This window comes from Chiloscyllium plagiosum, unplaced genomic scaffold (genome assembly GCF_037043375.1).
Source record: "Chiloscyllium plagiosum isolate Xiang-an unplaced genomic scaffold, Cpla_swu_hap1 HiC_scaffold_40, whole genome shotgun sequence".
NCBI lineage: Eukaryota > Metazoa > Chordata > Chondrichthyes > Orectolobiformes > Hemiscylliidae > Chiloscyllium > Chiloscyllium plagiosum.
Window position 1 is genome coordinate 14,488,525 of NW_028270178.1, and position 24,232 is coordinate 14,512,756.

Below are 24,232 nucleotides of genomic sequence, written 5' to 3' on the forward strand. Positions count from 1 at the left end.
GCGGCGTTGTAATGCTGTTTTGTCCAATCAATCTGTCCGTTATCAAGATGTTCCACTCACCCTAAGGTAATTGATACAGTTTCCAACGTCATGGGCAAGTCGATGCTGCTGCCAAGCAGCCAGCCTTACCCCCAAACCTCGGGTCACTTTGGGTCCCCGGTAAGACGCAGAAAGAGACAATATGGGGTTAGGCATGCCAGCTATGTGTAAAGTACAGAAATCACAGGGAAAAACCCCTGATGAAGAGCGCAACTTATGACCTCAGATTGGGTACTTAACGATACTCAAATCGAAATGTGGGTGAAACCTGCTGGACAAGTTTGTGTTCTTTCTTTGTTGCTGCCTATTTTAGTTGATTTTATGCATTTTTGTACACAATTGGGAAAGGAGAGAAAACGGTTTATACTCTCTTACGAAGGACACGCCATGGCCTACAACCTCGATGGAAGGGGCCCTTCCAGGCTCTCCTCGCAACCACTGCAGCTGATAAGGTCGCCAGGCAACTCCCTCATTGCACAGTCATCAGACAAGCCCCATGCAAGGTGGGTGATGATGAAAATCAAACTTACCCTGCTATATGGACTCGTTGTAGCCGGCATTGGTGCTCAAGAAGGGACGGTTTACCCGTACAACCTTGAGCAACCAGAGACTGTGTCTTTTTGTGCCGAGAGATTGATTCTTTCGATGCATGGAACGTGACCAAGAATGATTGTCACAATGATCAACTGCATCAAGACGATTGGACAGTTCGTTCACAGGACAAATCTCAATGGTACTTACCCTGGCAAGGTGTTGCGTGCCAGTTTGATTTCAGTTGTGATTCGAGCGGCCGAGTAAGCCTGGCTCCTATTCAAAGATGTTTAAATTGGCACGTTGCAAAAGAGTAAAGGGAGAATATTATCTCTCATGAAAAAGTTGTTTCCTCAAAGTCAAATTAATTATTTGGCGGGGATGAAGTGGTCTATTTGATCACTTTCCCCTCCTCTCCACCCCCATCCCAACAAAGGGGTATGGACTGCTTCTATGTCGTTTACTGGACATAATATTTTTGATGAGAAGAAGGGCTTATGCCCGAAACGTCGATTCTCCTGCTCCTTGAATGCTGCCTGACCTGCTGCGCTTTTCCAGCAACACATCTTTCAGCTCTGACATCCAGCATCTGCTGTCCTCACTTTCACCTACATAATATTTTTGACTATGACTTAACCTGCTTGTTGCTTTTGGACTTGCTCCGTAGTAGCCTATCATAATTGTAAAGACAGAACGGTATGGGGGTACACTTATGTGAATGTGTCTAAGGCTATTCCATGCAGCTTGATTAAATGTACCAATGGCGATTGGTCCCCTGTGGGCCATCGCATCTCATGCATATGCCTATGGGAGGAGTGTGGCTTTGTAACCCTGTTATTACTGGTGTTCAGGCCCTTTGTGCTGTGGTTAACAGCACCACCAAACTTCACTATGAGAAACCTAATGGCACCTCCGTCTTCCCCATTGTTGGATAGACGGAACCAGTCTGGGACAATAACCACATCTCTTACCGTAGGACGCACGACATTTACATTGACTAGCTTTCATCTTCAACGTTCAGTATAACCACACTTTGGAGTCATGGACTGCACATGTATTCGGGAAAGTCACAAAGCCAGGCCTGTTTCTTCTTGCAAGCTCCCTCCATTATCTATACTAAACCTGGTAACTATTTTTTCAGCCAAGGCAAAGAGACCAACTTACCTGTTCTTGGTGAAATAGGTATTCCCCGTGCTATAGCTGTCGGGACACGTTTCCCGACTACGGTTCCCTGTCAATTACCTGGGAATGAGGTTGGAGTTTCCCTGCCAAACGTTCAGTTTTATCTGAGTTCTGTGTGCATTGGAGAGGTGCTCTGGCTTTGGACAACACTGAAGCTCTCTATGTGGACTATCCATTTCTTCGTACTTTTTCCTTCGGAGGATCTTCTGGAATGATGAGCTATCTAAAACGAAATTATCTTATTTGCGGTGTCAGTCTCTTGGGCGACGAGACAGCCTTGGCCTTAGCAGGGGTTTAAGACATGCTCTCAGAATTACGCCTAGATTCCCAACAAAACCGGTACGCCCTCGACTACCTACTCGCCAAAGAACGTGGTTTATCGCCATAGAAAAGGGCAAGTGTATGCTGGGGTTACTGACCTCATCAAAAATATTACCAACCATCTAGATAATAATCACACCTTCCTCACTCAAAAGAGGGAAGGCACAGAATGGAGAGATTTGGGTTTTAGCTCATGGTACAACTGGTTGATAAGTCTTGCCATGCATATTGCTATTGTTTATATTTGCCTCTTTGATGGCGTTGCTATTATTAAATGTATTATTGCTAAGCTAATAGCTTCTGTTGACAACATCTATTCATCACAGAAAATGCTTCTTCTCCATCCAAATGAAGATGAGGACGTTCGATTGCCTACCCCTGGTTCGGCGGAGGTTAAGAAGGAAGTATGCCATTCTCTATCGTCGAATTGATTGGACTGATCTAATCTGTTTCGATCAGAGTGGTGATGCAAAAGCACAGCAGATCAAGCAGCATCCGAGGAGCAGGGAAATCGACGTTTCGGGCAAAAGCTCTTCAGTAGGAAACTAATGGCATCATCAGGGCATCGAATCTATGCTCTCCCATAATATGGTGTGGCCATGGAACGAGCAAAGAGCGGAGATGAGGATCTGAAAACTGAAAACAGGTCGAGGTAACTAGTTGTTGTCAGGAAGAGCTACCTAAGACATATTCTTTCTAACTTAGGTGGAAATAAAATGGTTTCTTCATACGAATAACATAACAAAATGGCTTCTCGTTTGCAAATTGCCAATTCTGCTTAAGGCTGCTTAAAATGACTTTTAACCCTGATAAAGCTGCATAACTGACTTGACCACAGTCTGTCTCAAGAAAGAATAGCAGCCAATTCTTCCTTTACAGCAAAGAATTAACTAGACTAGATAAGACACTACAGGCCATCATAACTAACATTCAAGTGCATGTGAAAAAACGCGGTTCGTGAGATAAGAATGGCTTAAGTTTTGGAAAGGAAAGGTGGTTTCCAGGAAATATTGGGTTAAGTTGCTGCAAAAAAATCGTTAAATTGATTGGTAATCGTTTGAATGAACTGTATGATTGTGGCCTGCAAATCTCTTTAAGAGAAGTATAAAAATGTCTTTCTTTTAAGCCATGGGCGCATTTCCTCTGAGGAACATGGAAGTGTTTAACCTCTGTGTTTCTGAATGATCTGTGCCCGGCTGTGAGCAATAAAATGTAAAGACTTATAGAACCAGACTAATTTCTCGTGTTTATTGACCGATCACGGATCAGAGAGGCACCCCCCTCCCCCACCCGGATCAGATCTTCACACTCTGTCCTTTCCCCTGTCTTCAACCCTGTCCTGCTATCCTGCATTCAACACTATCCTTATCACTCTCTTTTTATTTTTTTCTATTACTCTGTGCTAACTCCCTGCTATTTTTCCCTGAACTGAACACTCATTTTACTGCCCTGAATTCAGCACCTTTCCTATGACTCTATTATATACTCCAAAGTTCCACAAATGTGGGATCCCATTATAAAGTCACACTGCAATTGCACTCGCATAGTACATGATACTGACTCAGCTCGCACAAAGCTGGTTCCTGGAGTCCACAGAAACCCCGACACTCCTGTTCATACCGGTCAGCCAGGACTCCCTGATTGTACCAGGTTGTCAGCACAAATCAGAGAACTCATCTTCAATGAGATCCATCTGGCTGACCACATTACAATTCCAACAGCTTCCTCTGTCGTAAGCCACTCCCTGTGTCCCTGTAGTCAGGATCCTCCCTCTTATTCCTGATAAAATTCTCCTATTAATTTTAGTTACTTTCCCTAACTATTCTGTCTTTATCCGTCCCCCTTTTCCTGTATTCAGCTCTCTCCCTATAACTCTCCACTTTATCCTCTCCTATTGTCTATGTACTTCCTGAAGAAGGGCTCATGCCCGAAACGTCGATTCTCCCGCTCCTTGGATGCTGCCTGACCTGCTGCGCTTTTCCAGCAACACATTTTCAAGTCTGATCTCCAGCATCAGCAGTCCTCACTTTCTCCGATGTAATTCTCTCCCCATTATTCTCCATTGAGTTACCTCCCTAATACAAAATTTTACCCTGTCTATATCCGAATTCAATGCTTTTTCATTCCCCAGTGCTCTTTAGCTCTTGCCCTCCACTCCCCCCGCGACTCCCCCATCCAGAATGTGTGTTTCCTCTCTACAATAACCAGAGACCACGTGCCACTGCCTGATCATTACACGGGATTACTGATGCGCTGTGCTGCCGACCCTCTGGCCGGCGCTGGGATTGCAGATCCGTCCCAAAGTGCCGCTGAAGCTCAGCAGCACCCCTACTTGGACAGTGACAGTATCACTGTTTGGAAGAAGAAAGACACAATTTCAATATGAACTAATATAGTATTGATGTATAAATTGGAAATGTTACAAGGCACAACAGGAAACACATACAAACATGAACATTTCTAGTATGCAACAATATTTGGATATAAACTCGAACATCTCCAATACTAACAATATTTATGCTCCAATGCACAATAATATTACATGTAAACACAATCAGCTGTAATACACAACAATATTTGTACAGACCCAAATAGCACCAACATATAACAATACATAATGTATATTATACAAGTTAAACATGGGATAATGTTTATATGAAGGACTTGCACGGAGGAAGTGATTGCTCTGTTGCCAAATGTGCAGAAGACACAAAAATATTTGGGAAGACAAGTTGGCACATTGCATTTGCTTTCTTCGGTATGGGGATGGTGGTGGTCTCCTTGTAGAAGATGGAAACTTCCACTTGTCGGAGGGAGAGGTTAAAGATGTCGGTGAATATCTCCGCAAATTGGTCCATACAGGATCGAAGTGCATGGCCAGTGACTGCATCCAGGCCCGCCGCTTTCCTTGGGTTGACTCTCAAGAAATCTTTTCTGACATGTGCGGCCGTGAACGATTGACAGATGTGTCAGGGGCTGTTGGAACAGGAGTCACTGCGCCTCTGGCATTCTGGTTGAACCACACACGGAAAGCATTGAGCTTCTCAGAGAGCGATGTGTCTTTGTCCGCTATTGTTCTTTGCTTCATTTGGTATCCTATAACTTTCTTTAGGACTTGCCATAGGCAGCGGGAGTCTGTTTGGTTTGTATGGGCCTTTCACGTGGTCTTGTACTCCCTCTTGGCATCTCTGCTGGCCTTGCAGAGGTTAGATCTGGATTCCTGTTTAGGTTTGGCTCTTTCCACTTGAATGTTGCCCGTCTGGTCTTCAGTTGGGAGTGGATTTCCCTGGTCAACACGTGGTCGACACTTGGGGAACACACGCATTGACTTCTTCAATACTCAGTCCTCCATGCATTTGCTAAAGATTCCGTGATGTTGATGTTTACTTATCCAGATTTTCTGCTGAGTGCTTTAACACGGTCCAGTTCACCAATTCTAAACAATCCCAGAGACTGTCATTCACAGCCGGAGACCAGCATTGTACTTCCTTTTGTGAAGAGTCCGCCCATTTCAGCTTCTGCTTGTAAGCTGTTTCCACATATAAGAGAGACTAGGAACTGAGGGCACAGCCTCAGAATGAAGGGGCGACCTATGGAACTGAGATGAGTATGAATTTCTTCATTGAAGGAATGTTTAATCTGTGGAAATAATTACCGCAGAGTACTGTGGAGACCAGGACATTGAGTGTGTGATGATGCTGCTCCTTTAATGTTCTTATTTTTTTTTCTTAGAATGTTTGTAAATGCAGAGGTTCTGTGGTGTCTAGTTTTGATGGGTTTTAGAGCCAACTTCATGATTTCTAACAGACATTACCTCCATCAAAAGACTTTCAAATAAAAAAAATACAATGAAAGGGGAGTGGCCAATTCTCACAGCTCAGCTTTACTCTGGTCTGGTTTGGTTTGCTATTAGTAAGCAGCCAGTCTTTCAGACTGCTGGTAAAAGGAACAGCTACGTGAAAATAATTGTTCCATGCTGAATCTCTCTCTGACATCTCTCCTGTAAGAACCTGTGTTTGATTTGACTTGTATTGCCAAGAGGTGTTTATGGGGATTTGTGCAGAATTTAGAACAATTATTAAGTTGGGATAGTCTGTTCGCTTTCACACAGGTTAACTTAGTCTGTATTCTGTTCCCTTTGGTTGTGTTTCATTCGTTACTCTGGAAATAAATTCTGTTTTATTTCAATCCGAGGAATATTAGCAAGCTCCATCACTCCTGGAATGTCCACTGTATACCTGCTCAAAACAAGTTAAGCTCAGAAAAGTTAGGGTTTGGGCTACCATCTTGAAATGTTTTGAGAGGGTCTGGCCTGGTCTATAACAAATTTATAAAAAATATGTGTTCCTACTGGAGTAGGGAATCAAATGTTATGGGGAGAATGCAGGAGAATAGAATTCCATCATGTGGAAATGTCAGAACGACTGGTTGGGGTGAATGGCCTAATTCTGCTCCCACACTATATAACCTAATGATCTAATATGTAACAATATTAATGTATGGACACAACCAGCTTCAATATTGCATCCATGTTACAAACAAGGATGGAAGAACTGGAATCCTTCGTTTCATTGAATATTGTCTTGTTTCGTTCATTCGTCTTAGGTCCTTGAATTGAAGTAACAGTTGAGCTCTCAGAGTGCAGAAGCGACGGATGCTGATAGTTAGATATTTCCTAGCTTGCTGGAATTGCGCAATATGTTCACCGTGACCTGCTCAAGGGTTCACTTGAACCTTTTCAGGAGAGGGAATATCAAGATCAAACATAGACAGAACTACACCCAAAGGATCACCGAAACACATCCACACTCTCACACAAACATACACGTACATGCAGAAACACATCTACACCCACAAACTCACGTACATATACACGCAGAACACATACCTCTACACAGAAATGCAGTCAAAAACAAACAAAAGCACACATAAACGTACACACAATGCACAGATACACAGTAACACCATCAATCTGAAACGTGGGGACACATCTGCACACAGATTACAGCAACATTCCAGCACCCTCGCAACACACAGGAATGAAAACAGAGTGCAGAAGGGGGCACACCTTCTCACACTTGTGTGCACACGTATAAACCCAGACAAACAGTCAAACTGAGACACACTTATGTATGCACAGAATGCACACACATCCACACACAAAGAAATGCAGTCATACTGATCATTTAGAGATGCGGTTGCTGGACTGGTGTGTACGAATTTAAAAATCACACAACATCAGGTTCTGGTCCAACAACTCTATTTGGAAGCATTATTTCAGAGTACTGCTCCTTCACCACCTGGTGAAATTTTGCAGGCATAGTGAGAAATCGGAACAAATCTACACACACGCTCACACACACACACATATGCACACACAAGTACAGAAAGGAACACATTATGTACATGCCAAATGCACATATATTCTCACACAGAGAAATGCATTCATACTGAGATATAGGAACACATCTCCACACAAAGAATCACACCTACAGCCCCACACACAGATATAAAAGAACTCAGCGTAAGAGTCACTAAACACCAACTTGCAAGAACTGACAGTACCTTTTTCGGCACACACACAAGCACATTCAAATAGTTACTGAACCACAACCACAATGAGATATAGAAGAGTGACACTCAGAAACAGAGACACACCTACAGAGAGACAGAGAGAGTTCCTACTGGGGGCACAGAAAGGCCTTGACACACGGACCGACAGCCAAGCACAGTCTGATCAATACACTCACCTGCTTAAACATGAACATTGTCAGGCAGAGAGACACTTTGCACTTCAATAATAATACAATGACACACAGAGACACACACACACATGGTGTCATAGAACCAACAAGACATGCTGAGAGTAATGCACACAGACACACACACAAACAAACACACACACACACGCACACACACAGACACACAGAGACACGCACACACACCAAACCACACCGTCATAGGACTGTGACCTTACAAACATCATACACACAGGCAAAAACATAACAGCTTCACAATGTGCAAAGTGCACACAGATAAGCAATCACACAGGCACAGTAACATACACCCACATAAGAACGCTTACCTTCACGGGAACACTCATACAAGACTGAATAACATATCCAAATATATAAACACTTGAATGGAAATTCACCAAAATACTTCCCAATACGCACAAAGGGAAACCCACACATAGATGCATAAACACAGTCATGATGTGTCACACTCAGGGACATATCTAATGACAAAAACTGAGGGACACACAATCAAAGTGAGATCCCCACAAAGACAATGACGTACACCCCCTATACAGAGACACACAGAGACCGTCAAACACTGAAAGGGAGACTCATGAACACACTTCCCGCACAGCCACAGAGAGAAGAAAGGAAGACGATCAAACTCCAGCAGACATCATTACAGTAATGTGTCAACGTATTGTCGGCTGTATCTGTGCACTTTGCAGTTTGCAAAATCACTGCCTGGTGAAGGATCAGTGAATGAGGGGATCAGGACGTGCTTTGAATCAATGCAAGTAAGCATATTGAAAACTGAGACAAGTGTCTGTCATCGCCTTTGTGAGAGAAAGACACAGAGAGAGAGGGAGTCACAGAGAGACCAGGAAAGAGGTAGACAGGGAGACAAAGAAGGATAGAAATAGAGGGAGACAGTGAGGCAGACAGACAGATAGACAGGTAGAGAGACAGATCGATGCAGACAGAGAGGCAAAAAGAGCGAGACAAAAAGAGAGAAAGAGAGACACAGCAAAAAACTGAGAGATGGGGGGGGGGGGGGTGGTCAGCGTGAGAGAGGAAAAAAGGCAGACAGGTGAGGTAGAGAGAGAGAAAAAAACACAATATTTTGGTGAAATCAGTAGACAGGTGGTGGACTCAATAAACGCTCTCAAAAACAAATGTGCTTCTCCAATACCCAACTCAGATGAGGTGATGACTGGCCCCCGGAACCATTCCCTGCTGGTTTTAATAAAGTGTTTATTATGAGCTGAACAGAGAGAGTCTGACAATCATCATGGTACAGGAACGACAGCTTCTGCCCCACCCCTCCTCCCCTGCAAGAGAAATGCAGAGACCCATCCTGCTGGTCTTTAACACTCATCCAAAGGGCACTCTGTGAAGACCCAATATTCCAGCTGAAGCCATCACTCGCAGCCAGCCTGTCATTTGGAATCACTCCTCCAGCCTCTTTACATCCTCTTTCCATCATAAGTGAAGAATTTATGTGACCAGAACTTCGCTGTGAACTTGGGCAGATTCGCTGCATAAAATAATGTGTTCGTGCTGCAGCTAAAATCCCTCAGCATTTCTTCCAACAACTTAAACTGGAATAGATGAGAGCTCTTCCAACGATATGCTTCTTTAGTGCTAAAGTTTCAGGTGTTTCCACCCTGCGCTAACCACAGAAGTACAAAGCTGATGGATATAGAGATGAGAGAAATCACCGACTTCCTCAAGCTCTCCATCTCTGTGTCTTCAGTACAGTCGGGTTCCACAATTCAAAGAAATATTTCTGGAAAGTGGGCTGGGAAGTGAAACATTTTCAGAAAGGAAATAAACGATGAAGGTTTGTATCATCCAATAAACCTCAGTTCTAAAGTGTTCTGTGTCCGCTGGAAGTTAACTCAGTGAGGTCAGCTGTTTGTTCAAGTTCTTAAATGAATGAATTGCACCACAGTCTTGAATGAATGAATTGTAATGTAACAGTCCCCCAGGCGATGTCAGCAGGTATAAATGAAAGGTTTTGAGGTTGTCTCACATTGGCACTGAGTACACAGAGATTTACTGCACAAAGAGATTCAGGCAGAAAATGACGTTTTCACATCACCATGTGTGAAGAATATTTTACACGATGCTTCAGTTTGTAACAATTCTTGTTCAGTGCCCTTACACCATTGACTTTGTGTGAACCTGTCTATGGATTCTCTACGCGGTCAATTTGTCACTGACAATGATGCATGGGCATGTTGTGCCCAAAAGCCACACATTGGCAGACGTTCAGTAATTTAGTCTCAGATGACAGAGACGCCGTGGAAACTCCATCATCGCATATCCCTCACGGAAATTATTGCTTGGAAAATTATTCATCTCTTCTGGGAACGTTGCAGAAATCTCCATTTCACTTGGAGACTTGAGAGAATTTCGGTGGAATTAAGCAAAGGAATCACTTTAGAAAAATATAAGCGCCAGTATTTTTTTATGTAGAGAGTGAAAAATCATTTAGTTTGCATTTGGCTCTGGATTTTTGAGTGAATAAGCAATGGGCTTCTCTGTACAGCTGCAGTTAATGGAGAACTTGAAGTTATTTCTGTAATGACAAGATTTGTTTTTAAAACTGTGTTTGGGGTTTGGATGTAGGCTGATCGGCTTTGTAGTCAAGATTGAAGTCAAGTCAAAGAGTCCCTGCCTGAAACGTCGATTTTCCTGCTTCTTGGATGCTGCCTGGCCTGCTGTGCTTTTCCAGCATTCCTCGAATTGTGACTTGAATCTCCAGCATCTGCAGTCCTCACCTTCTCCTGAATGGCTTTGTACACGAGTGAACCTTTGTTTACTTTTGACGCTTGCAGCACAGCATGGAAATGATGTAGCCTTAAAGATTATTTGTAGAGTTCTGGAATTTTCGATTGAAGAAGAAAGAAGTAATGGAGAAAGCATTAATTTCACATCAATTATTTTTGTAATTTATTTTAGTTCCTCTGTGACCCTGGAACTGAGTGGCTGTGTAGATCTGTTCTCATGTGAAAGAAATGCGAGTTTTAATAAATTAGACTGCCGAGGAATGAAAATTCCTGTGTCGGTCCCAGACAGAAGTGTTGGGACAAGGAAAAGCTCTGAAGCGATTGTTTAAAGCAGAGTACATTGACACTCAGGTATACCGTAGCCCCAGGAAGACATTTGCTATAGTGTCAGTTTAGAAGTGGCAGTCACAAATCATTTAGCCAAGTGATAGATACAGGGATTCTGATGTGAATATTACACAAAGAACAAAGAAAATGCCCAGCCCAGAACAAGACCCTTCGGCCCTCCAAGCCTGAGCCGATCCAAATGTACTGTCTAAACCTGTTGGTCAATTCCTAAGCATTTGTATCCCTCTGATCCCCACCTACTAATGAATTTGTCCAGACGCATCTTAAACGAATGTACAATGCCTACCTCTAACACCTCCGCTGGCAACGCGTTCCAAACGCCCACCACCCTCTTTGTGAAGTACTTGCCGCATGTATCCCCCTTAAACTTTCCACCTCTGACCTTGAAAGCGTGACCTCTCGTTATTGAATCCTTCACCCTGGGAAAAAGCTTGTCTCTATCCCCCCTGTCTACACCCTTCATGATTTTGTAAACCTCAGTCAGGTCCCCCCTCAATCTTTTTTTCTAGTGAAAATAAACCTAACCTACTCAACCTCTCTTCATAGCTAGCACCTTCCATACCAGGCAACATCCTCGTAAACCTTCTCTGCACCCTCTCCAAATCGTCCACATCCTTTTGGTAAGGTGGCGCCCAGAACTGTGCACAGTATATTAAATACAGCCGAACCAATGTCTTGGATAATTTTAACATGACTTGCCAGTCCTTATGTTCAATACCCCGTCCAATGAAGGCAAGTATACTATATGCCGTCTTGACCAATCTATCTAACTCTGCAGCAACCTTCAGGATACAATGGACCTGCACTCCCAGATATCTCTGCCCATCTACTTTTCGCAAAACTCTTCCATTCATTGTATGATTTGCTCTAGAATTAGACTTGCCTAAATGCATCACCTCACATTTGTCTGGATTGAAAGCCATCTGCCACCTTTCTGCCGAACTCTCCAGTCTATCTACATCCTCCTGCATTTTCTGACAGTCGCTTATGCTTTCTGCTACTCCACAAATCTTTGTATCATCTGCAAACTTGCTGATCATAACAACAGTGCCCTCTTCTAGATTATTTATGTATATTACAAACAACAGTGGGCGGCACGGTGGCACAGTGGTTAGCACTGCTGCCTCACAGCCCCAGAGACCCGGGTTCATAATCCCGCCTCAGGCAACAGTCTGTGTGGAGTTTGCACATTCTCGCCGTGTCTGCGTGGGTTGCCTCCTGGTGCTCCGGTTTCCTCCCACAGTCCAAAAATGTGCAGGTTAGGTGAATTGGCCACGCTAAATTGCCCATAGCATTAAGTGAAGGGGTACATGTAATGGGTCTGGGTGCGTTGCTTTTCCGAGGGTCGGTGTGGACTTGTTGGGCTGAAGGGCCTGTTTCCCACACTGTAAATAATCTACAAATCTACAGCACTAACCCCTGTGCAACACCACGAGTCACGTTTCTCATTCCAAAAAACTCCCTTCAACTGCTACTCTCAGTCTCCTGTTGCTCAACCAGTTCTTTCCTCACCTCGCTAGAACACCCTGCACACCACGAGGCTTCACTTTCTCCATTTGACTACAATGGGGAACCTTATCAAACGCCTTTCTAAAGTCCATTATATGATATCAGCAGCCCTTCCTTCATCTAACAACTTGGTGACTTCCTCAATGAACTCTATTAAGTTGATAAAGCACGATCACCCCCGCACAAAACCATGTTGCCTATCACTGACAAGCTCATTCTTTTCTAAATATAAATAGAACCTATCTCTCAGTAATATCTCCAGAAACTTCCCAACCACCGACATCAGGCTCACTGGTCTGTAGTTACCAGGAATATCCCTCCTACCCTTCTTGTGCAGGGGGACAACATGAGCAACCCTCCAGTCCTCCATCACCTCACCTGTATTTCAGGATGCCCCAAAGATATTCCCGCCTCAGGCGACTGACTGTGTGGAGTTTGCACGTTCTCCCCGTGTCTGCGTGGGTTTCCTCCGGGTGCTCCGGTTTCCTCCCACAGTCCAAAAGATGTGCAGGGTCAGGTGAATTGGCCATGCTAAATTGCCCGTAGTGTTAGGTAAGGGGTAAATATAGGGGTATGGGTGGATTTCGCTTCGGCGGGTCGGTGTGGACTTGTTGGGCCGAAGGGCCTGTTTGCACACTGTAATGTAACCTAATCTAATCTAATCTAATATCTGTCAGGGCTCCAGCTATTTCGTCTCTCGCCTCCCTCAGCAACGTGGGATAGATCCCATCCGACCCTTGCGATTTGTCCACCTTAATAACCTCTAGCCTACCCAACACATCTTCCCTACTTATGCCAACGTGCTCCAGACTAATCAAACTTCTATCTGTAATCTCAAGATTCATCATGTTCCTCTCCTCAGTGAACACTGATGCAAAGCAATCATTCAGAGTCTCACCCATTCTCTCAGGTTTGGCACACAGCCTTCCTTCATTATCTTTTAGAGGACGAACCCTTTCTCTAGTTACGTGCTTGCCTCTTATATAAGAATAAGATACTTTGGGATTGTCCCTAATTCTGCTTGCTAAAGCTATTTCATGACCCCGAATACCCTTGATTGTTTAAGACTTGTCCTACTCTTCCGACATTCCGCCATGCCCGTTCTGTTCTTAACTGCCTCCACGCTTCCCTTTTCCTCTTGGCGAGTTGTCCAATTTCTCCTGTCATCCATGGTTCACGAATCGTGTCCTTCCTATACTTTGCTTTACCACGGGACATAGTTATCCTGCATTGCCCTTAACCTAAGTCTACGGTGTAATTTAACATGGCCAACCAACCTAACCTGCACATTTTTGGATTGTGGGAGGAAACCGGAGCACCCAGAGGAAACCCACGCAGAGACTTGGAGAATGTGCAAACTCCACACAGTCAGTTGTCTGAGGAGGGAATTGAAGCCAGGTCTCTGGCGCTGTGAGGCAGTAGTGCTAACCACTGTGCCACAGTGCCGCCCATTATGGGAATTATTTTTTTTGGAACGGCACTGTGAGTCGTGTTATGTAGAATAGATAAAAATCGTGTCCTTTTGCTTCATTGATACATTGTTTTGAGATTAAAGAGAGTTATGAAATATACTGCGTGTTCATTGCTTTTGACTCTGTGTTATAGCTGCGAAGTTTGGTTTATTCTAGTTTGTCATCATTTCTTTTGGAATAAACGTCTGTTTTGATTAGGAAACAATATTTGCAGCATTGAGTGTTTACTTTCAACAAGAAATCACTTTGTTAAATTAAAACAAATAAGGTCATCATCCATCAAGTTGGATTTCTGACGAGGATCTGGCGTTTTCTGTAATTAATCAGCTTGTGCTGGAATAGAAGTGAGGCGATTAAACACTAGACTAACTCCCGAGGAACTGATAGACTAACCCCACTCTTCAAATACATTGCGCCCCAACGACATTCGTCCAGATCGATTATATGCCCCAGACACTGACGAGGCATGCACAATGAGATGTAATTCCATATTACCCCTCCCAAAGTTACGACTCTCCCGCTCAGCACCAGATCCAATGCAAAACAAAGTCCCTCAGCCCCTACCAGATCTGTAACAGTGGAACTACATGAGACACTGGCTGGCTCACACAAATGCGGCTTAGTGCAAATTACTGGTCATCACCGAGGAGTAATTGATAACTGCAGATGCTAGAGATCAGAGTCGAGAGTCTGATGCTGGAAAGGCACTGCAGGTCAGGCAGTATCCGATGAGCAGGAGAATCGACATATCGGACATGAACCCTTCATTGGATTATGAATTTAAAGGTTAATTGCCTCTGACATGATATAACATAATAGAGAGTCAGCGAGATGTGATTTTTTTTATCATATCATATTGTACAACGGATTGGACCTGCTCGATTCACTAATTGCAGTAGTAATCTGCCTGTTTTGTTTTGTATTGTGTAGTTTATTCATAAAATATCAACAAGCACATTCCAAAACGATTTGAGTCAGCTATAGCAGAGAATACAGTAAAAAGTCACATCTCCCTATTTCATTTCTATTATTTGCTGACTGAATGTCAGTCAAATTAGAACAGTTGCTAAACTTAACAAGGAATAGATCACTTTCCAAAACAAACTGTGTGGGATTCAATGAGTTAGCAGATCCTTAGTTTATCATCACAGAGATAAGTCTGCACCTTTAATGATGAAACAAACCATTCTCAGCTCTGTTAGCAATGTCCGCCAGACAATTACATCTTCTCAAGTGCAACAACTCATGTTTTTGTAATATAGTGACCAGACGATTCGAGGTAATCCTAATTCGAGGACGGGAAAAGATTGTGGCTGTGAGAGATGCTCCAAAATTTGGTGTATTTTAGGTGTCAGCGCAGACTTCCACAAATTTCAGGAATAGTAATTATTATTTTATGAGCTGTTGCATTGTTTTGGAAATTTAGGGAAAAAAGATCAAAGCAACACAATGCAAATAAAGGAGGAGCTTGTGTGGGAGAGTTCACAGCACAGGAGTAGGAACATTTATGGTTTTTAAGTGTTGTCTTGCTTAGTCTTTTTGTGTAAATCTACAATATTGAGTAGCGTGGTTTCTTTTTGGTTCTAGGCTTGATTGAGATCTGTCACTTGATTAAAATGTAAAAGTATAAAGCATAGGCACTGCATTAGCCGTGAGCACATTCTTTTAGAGCAGTAAGGCTGTGGTATCTTCTGGGCGTGTAGATTATTAGGGTGCGAAGATGGACTTTAGTGAAGTCATGTCCTCTGCCTGTTAGATGTAGGAGATGAGGGAGAGCTTCCAAGTTCTGATGATTATGTCTTCAGTAAATATGCTTGATTGCAAAACCAATCATATCGCATGGATTGGTTGGAGCAGCATTTAGAGACAATGAGGAATTGTCAGGAACTCGGGGGTTTGATGGTTGGCAGCTTTCGGAGCGAGTGAACAAAAGCTGACACGATCAAGCAGATGTGTTATCGCTCGGAAAGTCAGGAGAGGGGTATAGTTAGCGCAGGAGTCTACTGTGGCCATGTGTATTTTAACCAGATATGCTGTTTAGGAAAATGTAGCGAGTGATGGACACTAAGGGGAATGTAGCACTGACAGCCAAGTTTCTGGTACAAATGAGCCTTGCTCACACTCTGTTCATTGACACAATTAGCTGCCTCTCTGTTGAATTGCCTTCAAGGATCACTTCAGTCCACCTTACCGACTGTTCCTCATTCCCAATATAATTGGAATTGAAGGTCACACAAATTCCCTGTCCTCACACCTCCCCTATCCCGCGTGCCTTGTTTTTTCAAGTCGAACAGTGTGGACTGACGTAATGCCCATCGACTGTTCTTGACCACTTTAGAGGGAATGAATGGATTTCTGCTGGTCCCCTTTCCCATTTCAAAAATGTGTGAAATTGCCTCCACCAATTCCTCTGTTTCAGGTTCAAGAATGGGCTTTGTTTTTCTTCATTCGGGGATAAGGGCATTGCTGGCTAGCATCAGTATTTATCACCCATCCCCAATTGCTTCGAGGGCAGGTCAGTGTCAACAACATTGTTATACGTCTGGAGTCACACGTAGTCGTGAACAGGAAAGGATGGCAGTTCCCCTCTCTGAACCGATCATCATGAGCCTCTTTAATTCCAGACTTTATGGAATTCAAATGACGCCATCTGCTGTGTGTGTGTCCGCAGAACATTACCTGCGTCTGTGGATTGACAGTCCAGTGATAGCTCCACTGGGCCATTGCCTCCAACTTCTGAATGACCTCCTCCTATGCAACAAGCTAGAGAAGGGGCTGAACAGAACCAAAGGAACTGCAGACTCTGTATATCAGAAACATAAACAGAAATTGAGGTTCATTCAATAAATTCATTATCTGCATCAATCTTCGATCTCATCCCAGTCAGACATCCTGACAACCCAGGCCATCACGTGAGCCAAACTGCCATCGATGGACTCCATTGGAACCCTGCCACCTCGGTAATGATACCCAACAAATTCTTCCGTGAGGCAGAATGTACAGAAACCTGACCATAAACAAACAGGTTCAGGAACATCTTCTGCCCAGATGTTATTAGAGTATTGAATGGACTCTCTTGACTCAAGTAATGCTGATCTTTCTAACGCTGACCTCTCTTGTACGCCGTGCGCAATGTAACCTGCATGCCTCTGTCAACATCTTTTGTTCTGCACATCATTGCTTCGTGTGATCTCCCTGGACTGCTCATAAACAAAGCTTTTCAGTGCATTTCCGTGCACGCCACAATAAATCAATCAAGTTGAATCAAATCAAACTCATCCATGCCGATCAGATATACTAAATTGTCTCATTTGACCTATGTCCCTCCAAACTCTTGCTGTTCGTATACCCACAGGGACTTAACAAAGGAGAAGGTGAACACTACACCAGAAATGATGGGGAGCAGAGGTGATAGGTCCTTCACTGACTTTTTGTTATTTGCATTCTTTTAATCAAATGGGCTTCGAGCTGTGAACTGGGAACTGTTTGCTGAGATTAATTTGTGGCCTTTGGTACAGCTTGTGGATAAAAGAACAGACCAAACAATCTTTTTCTTTGTTTGTGGAGCCAGGCCTTGGGGCGAATTGTCCGATCAGTCTGGATTAAAAGGGTTTCTACTGATACCACGACCACCGGGAAGAACATTCTGAAGATCAGCAAATCCCTTTTTGCCAGTCGATATGATATGAAGTGCACAGATAGCGCGGCCGCACAGTTGTTCCTGTCCTGTATCGCTGTGGTCTGAGATAGCAGCATACGGGAGAGTCTGGACCAGCAGTTACCTCTGTAGAAGCTGACCAACACCCTTAAGTACTTAGGAAAGCGTACAACTTCCTGATGTGATGGCTGCCCATCTGAGTTGTTTTCACCTCTGTGGCACTTGATTGGCCTGGACCTCTGGAAGTGGATAACTGTATGCTTTGGACAGGTAGCCTGTGTGAATACAACAGGAAAGTTATCATCCCTCTCATCTACAGTTAGAAGGGGCAAGGGGAGGATTGACGAACGGTTTCACGGCAAAATTCAATTTACAGAATCCTGCCTGAAATTATCGCCAACTACGTCAGGTCAGCTGTGGGATCAATGATTCACCCCGACAAAGCCTGTGGTGTACTTGGCAGAACGATGTCTCCGTGTCTCGCACTCCTCAGCGATGTAATTGTCTATGTGTGCGACAATGAGGTTGGCAATCTACCTTACCAGCCTGGACCAGGAAAAGGCCATTTACAGGAAATTGTCTACAAACTCGAGGGATATACTCTCCAAAATTGGATTTTGCAACGAAACCTGCAATTGGATGCGACAGCTCTCCATCACCAGCGTTAGTGCAGTCTGAGTAAACGGGTGGGAATCAGAAAGTTTCCGAACAGTCCTGGAATCAGGCAGTGCCACCCATTGTCACGTTTTCCTGTTTGATTATTGTCGGAGAGGTGACTGAATTCGTGTTGTGATTGATTAAGATGTTTCATACTTCTTAGCCATTGCCTATCCACTGAGAACTCAGTCCACGTTTGCTCATTTATGCATCGATTACCTGTTGTTCTTTTTAGTTAGCTTCAGGGTTCTGAGTTTCAAATTAAATTTCTTCATTCTCCAACTTATTAAACAATTTGAGCATTTTATGGGCATTCTTCCAAATACAACAATATTGTGACATAATGCTATCTCATTGTTTTCGTAATTTTTGGAAATATATAACAGATTGCTGCATGCTTACATCTGTGCTCCTGTGTCAATCCAATGCTGTGAGAGGTAATAAATTAGTCCTTTCAATGTGCATTCTGGCTTTAGGTTCTTGGGCGGTAGTGAACTGTTCAAAATATTGATGTATTCTTGCAGTCTAATTCAGAACAAACACCACGCACATCATCATAAAGACAAAGTAAAATTAAAAAAAAATCTTTCGATAGAAACTATGTTATTTATCTCCCGAAAATGATAAAGAAACGAGCTGGAAATAACTCTGTCCCTAGATCTGTGAGGTAGGGGAGGGAAGTTTGATCCTGAAGACCAGAATTCAGACACATATCATCTTTACAGAGCCAGAGTGTGATTCTGTTGCTTTTATCTTTCAGTCGCAGATTGTCTACTTCGAATGGCCAGCTTTATGTCCCTCCTAAATGAGGTTGATTCCAGATTCCCAATCCTCTGACAGGTCTGATTAAATATTCTCCAACAACAGTCGTATATCTCCCCAGCTGGGTAGCAATCCCCATCCAATTAAAACAAAGCAATCACAATATATTCAGGTCGCCCCAGCCTGAGAAATAGTTCCAATGGCAGAGATGCCCAAAGCCCTTCCTCATGGAAGCAGTGTTTCCAGCCACACCTTCTTCGGCCTAATGAGCACTCGGAGTCACCCATAGACCAGCTTTTCAATTTCTTGCCCGATTGGTAATCCGCATTTTCAGAAACTCATTGTTTTTTTTCTCTTGGTAATGATTGTCATGAGGTCGGGTAGCTGGATTATACTGGATATAAAATCCCTGACTGGGGCCATTAGTCTCTGTCAGTTAGGGATACCAGGCTGATTCTGAAGAGTAAAGGTGAGGGATACTGAGATGCTGAGAACCTGACTCAGTGACAGTCTTCCGTCAAAGGCTCTTCCTTTGTAAATAAAGAGTAATTAATGGTAGGATGCAAGATTCTGAATGATTGGCGCCAATGTGGACGATGACCTCCTCATTTTCCACACTTTCCCTCTCCCTGCCCCACTCGCAGTCCACCCCACCCCAAAAATGTGCTGAAGGTGTTAGGTGATATTCTCGACCCTCGGCACTTTTGAGACAATATACCATCCTGGACTCTGTCAAGTCAGGACGGATGATTCTGAAAATGTCAATTAATTTAGCTTTGAACACTGCTGCAAGTTGATGTTAGCACGGCACCAAACTCACTTGATAAGTGAGGAAAAAACGAAAAATGCCATCCAGGTTTTGCGTCCATGTCTATTGGAGTGCAGCATCGATTGACCAGAATGATAACTGAACTAAAAGGGATCAATATGAAGGACCGAAATGACGCAAACCCAGGATGTAATTCCTCAAATTTGAAAGGGTCTGAGCGGAGTAAAGATTTCGAGAGAATAATAGAAACTACTGGCACTGAATGGAACGGAAGGATTCGTGTTGCCTCTTGATTTACGACTGGGATAAACATCGAAAAGTTATTGGTGTCCTGAAATTTTCCAAGATTGAAATGGTTGAAGAATTCTTCACATTTCTCGACATTATATTGCAAAGACTATTTTTGTGCTCATTCACTCACTGAACCTGCCCTTCCCTTTCTCAGTCTTCCTCTCTCCTCCTTTACTGTCCACCTACCATTATGTTATCACCAACGTAACACATGATCCTATCACCTCAGTCATGGAGACAGATTATGAATGGCTGTGACACGAGGAATGATAATTGCGGTACTCACTAATATCAGCTGAAGAACATGAATATGACAGATTTATTCCTGCTCTCTGTTTTCTGTACTTTATCAGTCCTCACAGCAATTCCCAATTCCCCATCACTGCAGGGCTCATTGACAACATTGACTCCTGCTCAAACATTTCCAGAATTTGAAATTTCTGCATCCTTGAGTGTGCAAATGCCTCCCTAGCCTCATTCCTACATCTCGCTTGAAACAGTTCCAATCCACCATCAGTCAGATGTTTGAAGTTTCGTCTCTATACATGCTCAGTACACTGCAGGGAAGAGAAAATGACTCAGGCCCATGTGCTTCTGCACAGGTCAGGTGTGTCTCAGAGTCAGTTCTGCAAAATGTCCAGGACATTCGTATCCCAGTAGAAGGATTTTTATTGATTGGAGTTTGCATAGCCTTTGAGGGCAATTTTCAGTGATTATTTTATTGATTTCAATGACTGCCTGCCCTGGAGAAGTTATATTTGATTCAGACGCTGTATCGGTGGAGCGGAGAAATTCGATCACGATGTTTGATTTATTAAAACATACAATGTGTCGTCTCCATTAACCAACTATCATCCTTTCACAGAGCAGCCGCTGATAACCAGGGAAGCCACATCCCAGTGTTGAGGAGAACACTTCTCAGAGAGAGACACTCAATAACCGGAAAGGCAAGGGAAGGATGACATTGAAGTCAAATGAGCTTTCAGAGATGGTGTTGGGGTGTCAATGCTGGTGAACAGGTTGGCACAGTGGATCAGTGCTTATCTCTGCTGCCTCACAGGGACAGTGGGTGGGTCTGAGTCGGATAGTCTTTGCAGGGTCGGTGTGGACTCGATCTGCCAATTGGTCCACTTACACATTGTAAGGATTCTATGATTTTCTTCAATATGCATTTTCCAATGTTTGCTATCGTCCAATTGAGATTTGCATCATCCAATAAACATCAGTTCTAAAAATGCTCTGTGACAACTGAGAGTTAAATCACCGCTGTCACCTGTTAGTTCAGTTTTGTAAATGAATTAATTGAACCATATTGTAATGCAACAGCCCCCCAGACGATGCCAGCAGAAATAAATGAAAGGCTTTGAGATTATATCACCCCGGCATTGAGTAATGAGAACTGGACATCACAAAGTGATTCAGGAAGAAAATGACGTTTTCAATTTATGTTGTATGGAAAATATTTGTTACGACCCTTCCGTTTGTAACAATTCCTGGTAAGTGCCTTGCACCTATAAGTTTTTTTTTTACATTACAGTGTGGAAACTGTTTGTGTGAATGTGTCTGAGGATTCTCTGCGGGTTTCCTCTGCCACTGACAATGATACCTGGCCATATTGTGCCCAAACGTCACACAGTGGCAGACAATCAGTAATTAAGTCTCAGATTACAGGGACCCCGTGAAATCCACATCATCGCAGATTCCGCAGGAATTGCTTGGAAAATTATTCCTCTCTTCTGGGAAACATCCAGAAATCCCCATTTCAATCGAAGACTACAAAGATTTTCGGTGGAATTAATAAAATGAATCACTTTGTAAAAATGGAGGCCGTGGTATTTTTATGATTTGGAGATGCCAGCGTTGGACTGGGGTGTACAAAGTTGAAAATCACACAACACCAGGTTATAGTCCAACAGGTTTAATGGGAAGCACACTGGCTTTCGGAGCGACGCTCCTTCATCAGGTGATAGTGGAGGGCTCGATTGTAACACAGAATTTATAGCAAAAATTTGCAGTTAGATGTAACTAAAATACATTGAAAAATTGATTGTCTGTTAAGCCTTTCATCTGTTAGAATACAGTAATAGTTTCACTTCTTTCATGTGTAAATCACAAAACCTTTATTTTTTAAAGTTGCATATTCGGGTTAGCTGTTTACAATGGTGATAGCTAGACAATATGATGAAGGTGTTAGCCCCCTGTGTTCTCTGTCTATGACCTGATGTTTAGATTGATTCTAATCGAAAAAGTGATATAACAGAGTTTTACATAAATTCATGCTGTTTTTGAGCTCAGAGTTCTACATGAATGTATGCAGTGTTTGAGCAAAATGCAATGTAACTCTGCAAGTACAAATTCACCCAACAAAATATATGTGTGCATGTGGGTCTTTGTCTGTCTGTGCGTTTGTCTGTCTGGGGTGGGGGTTGTGAGTGTGAGAAAGTGTGTGTGTGCGTGTGTCGTGAGTGCAGAGTGTCTTAAGTCTGTGACGGGGTGCATGTGTGAGTGTGGGAGTGTGTGTGCCTATTAGGGTGTGTGTGGGTGTCTGTGTGCGCGTCTGTGTGTACCTGTGGCCGTGTGTATGTGAGAGTGTGTGGGTGTAGGAATATCTGTGTGTGTGTGCGTAGTGCAATGGGGATCACCTGTAAGTGACATGAACCCAAGGTCCCGGTTGAGGCCCTCCCTATGGGTACAGAACTTAGCAAGCAGCCTATGCTCGGCCACTTTCCTTTGCTGCCTGTCCCGAAGTCCAACTTGGAGGATGGTCACCCGAAGTTCCGAGGTTGAATGTCCTGGACCACTGAAGTGTTCCCCAACTTGGAGGGAATCCTCCTGTCTGTTGATTGTTGTGCAGTGCCCATTCATCCGTTGACTTAGCCTTTGCTCGGTTTCCCGAATGTTCCATGCCTCCGGGCATCTTTGCCTGCAACGTATAAGATAGACAACGTTGGCTGAGTCACATGAGTACCTGCCATGTACAAGGTGGGAGGTGTTCCCATGCGTAATAGTGGTATCCGTGTCGACACTCTGACACGTCTTGCAGCATCCACCGTGACAAGGTTGTATGGAGTTGTCCTGAGAGCCAGGCAGTTTGCTACGAACAATGATCTGTTTGAAGTTTGGTGGTTGTTTAAAGACAAGTAGTGGAGGTGTGGGGAAGGTCTTGGTGAGGTGCTCATCCTCATTCCCAGGGGCTGAAAAATTACGCCATGTTCTTCGTGACCTGCAACACATTATTAATGAGAACGAGCACCTCACCAAGACCTTCCCCACACCTCCACTACTTGTGTTTAAACCGTGTGACGATCGAGCCCTCCAGTATCACCTGATGAAGGAGCGTTTCTCCAAATGCTAGTGTGCTTCCAATTAAATCTGTTGGACGATAACCTGGTGTTTTGTGATTTTTAACGTGGTATTTTTATGTCGAGTTTGCAAAATCAGTTAGTTTACATGTTGTTCTGATTTGTTGAGTGAATAAGCAGGAAGCTTCTCTGTGCATCTGAAGTTGAAGTTATTTCTGCAATAACATAAAATTGTTTTAAAAATTGCGTTTGAAGTTTGGCTTTCGGCTAAATGGCTTTGTGCATGAGTGAACCTGTGTTTCTTTTTGATGATTGCAACCCAACATGGTTTCAATGGAGTCTGAAAGATTTGTTGAAGCGTTCTGGAATACGCGATGGAGGAAGAAACACTTAACTGAGAAAGATTTGCTCTCACTGATGTCATTTTTGTCATTTATTTTAGTTCAGTCAGACTCTGGAAATGATTGGATGTGTAGATCTATGCTCATGCGAAGGAAATGAGAGTTTCAGTAAGTTGCATTGCCTTCGAATGAAAATGTTGTGTTGGTCCCTGACAGAAGTGTTGGGACAAGAAAAATCTCTGAAGCGATGGTTTAAAGCTGAGGACATTGACTCACAGACAGGGGGCTTCTATCGTGGTTTGTGCGTTTAATGATGAAACAAATATGTATGAGATCTGTTAGCATTAGCCGTCAAATAATAATCGTATCTTCTCAGGTGCAACAACTCATGATTTTTGTACTGTAGTGAACAGCGGATTCTAGGTAATTCTATATGGAGGACGGGCAAAGATTGAAGCTGTAAGAGCTGCTCCATTCTTTGCGGGATCTTCGGTGGCAGAGCTGATTTCCATTAACT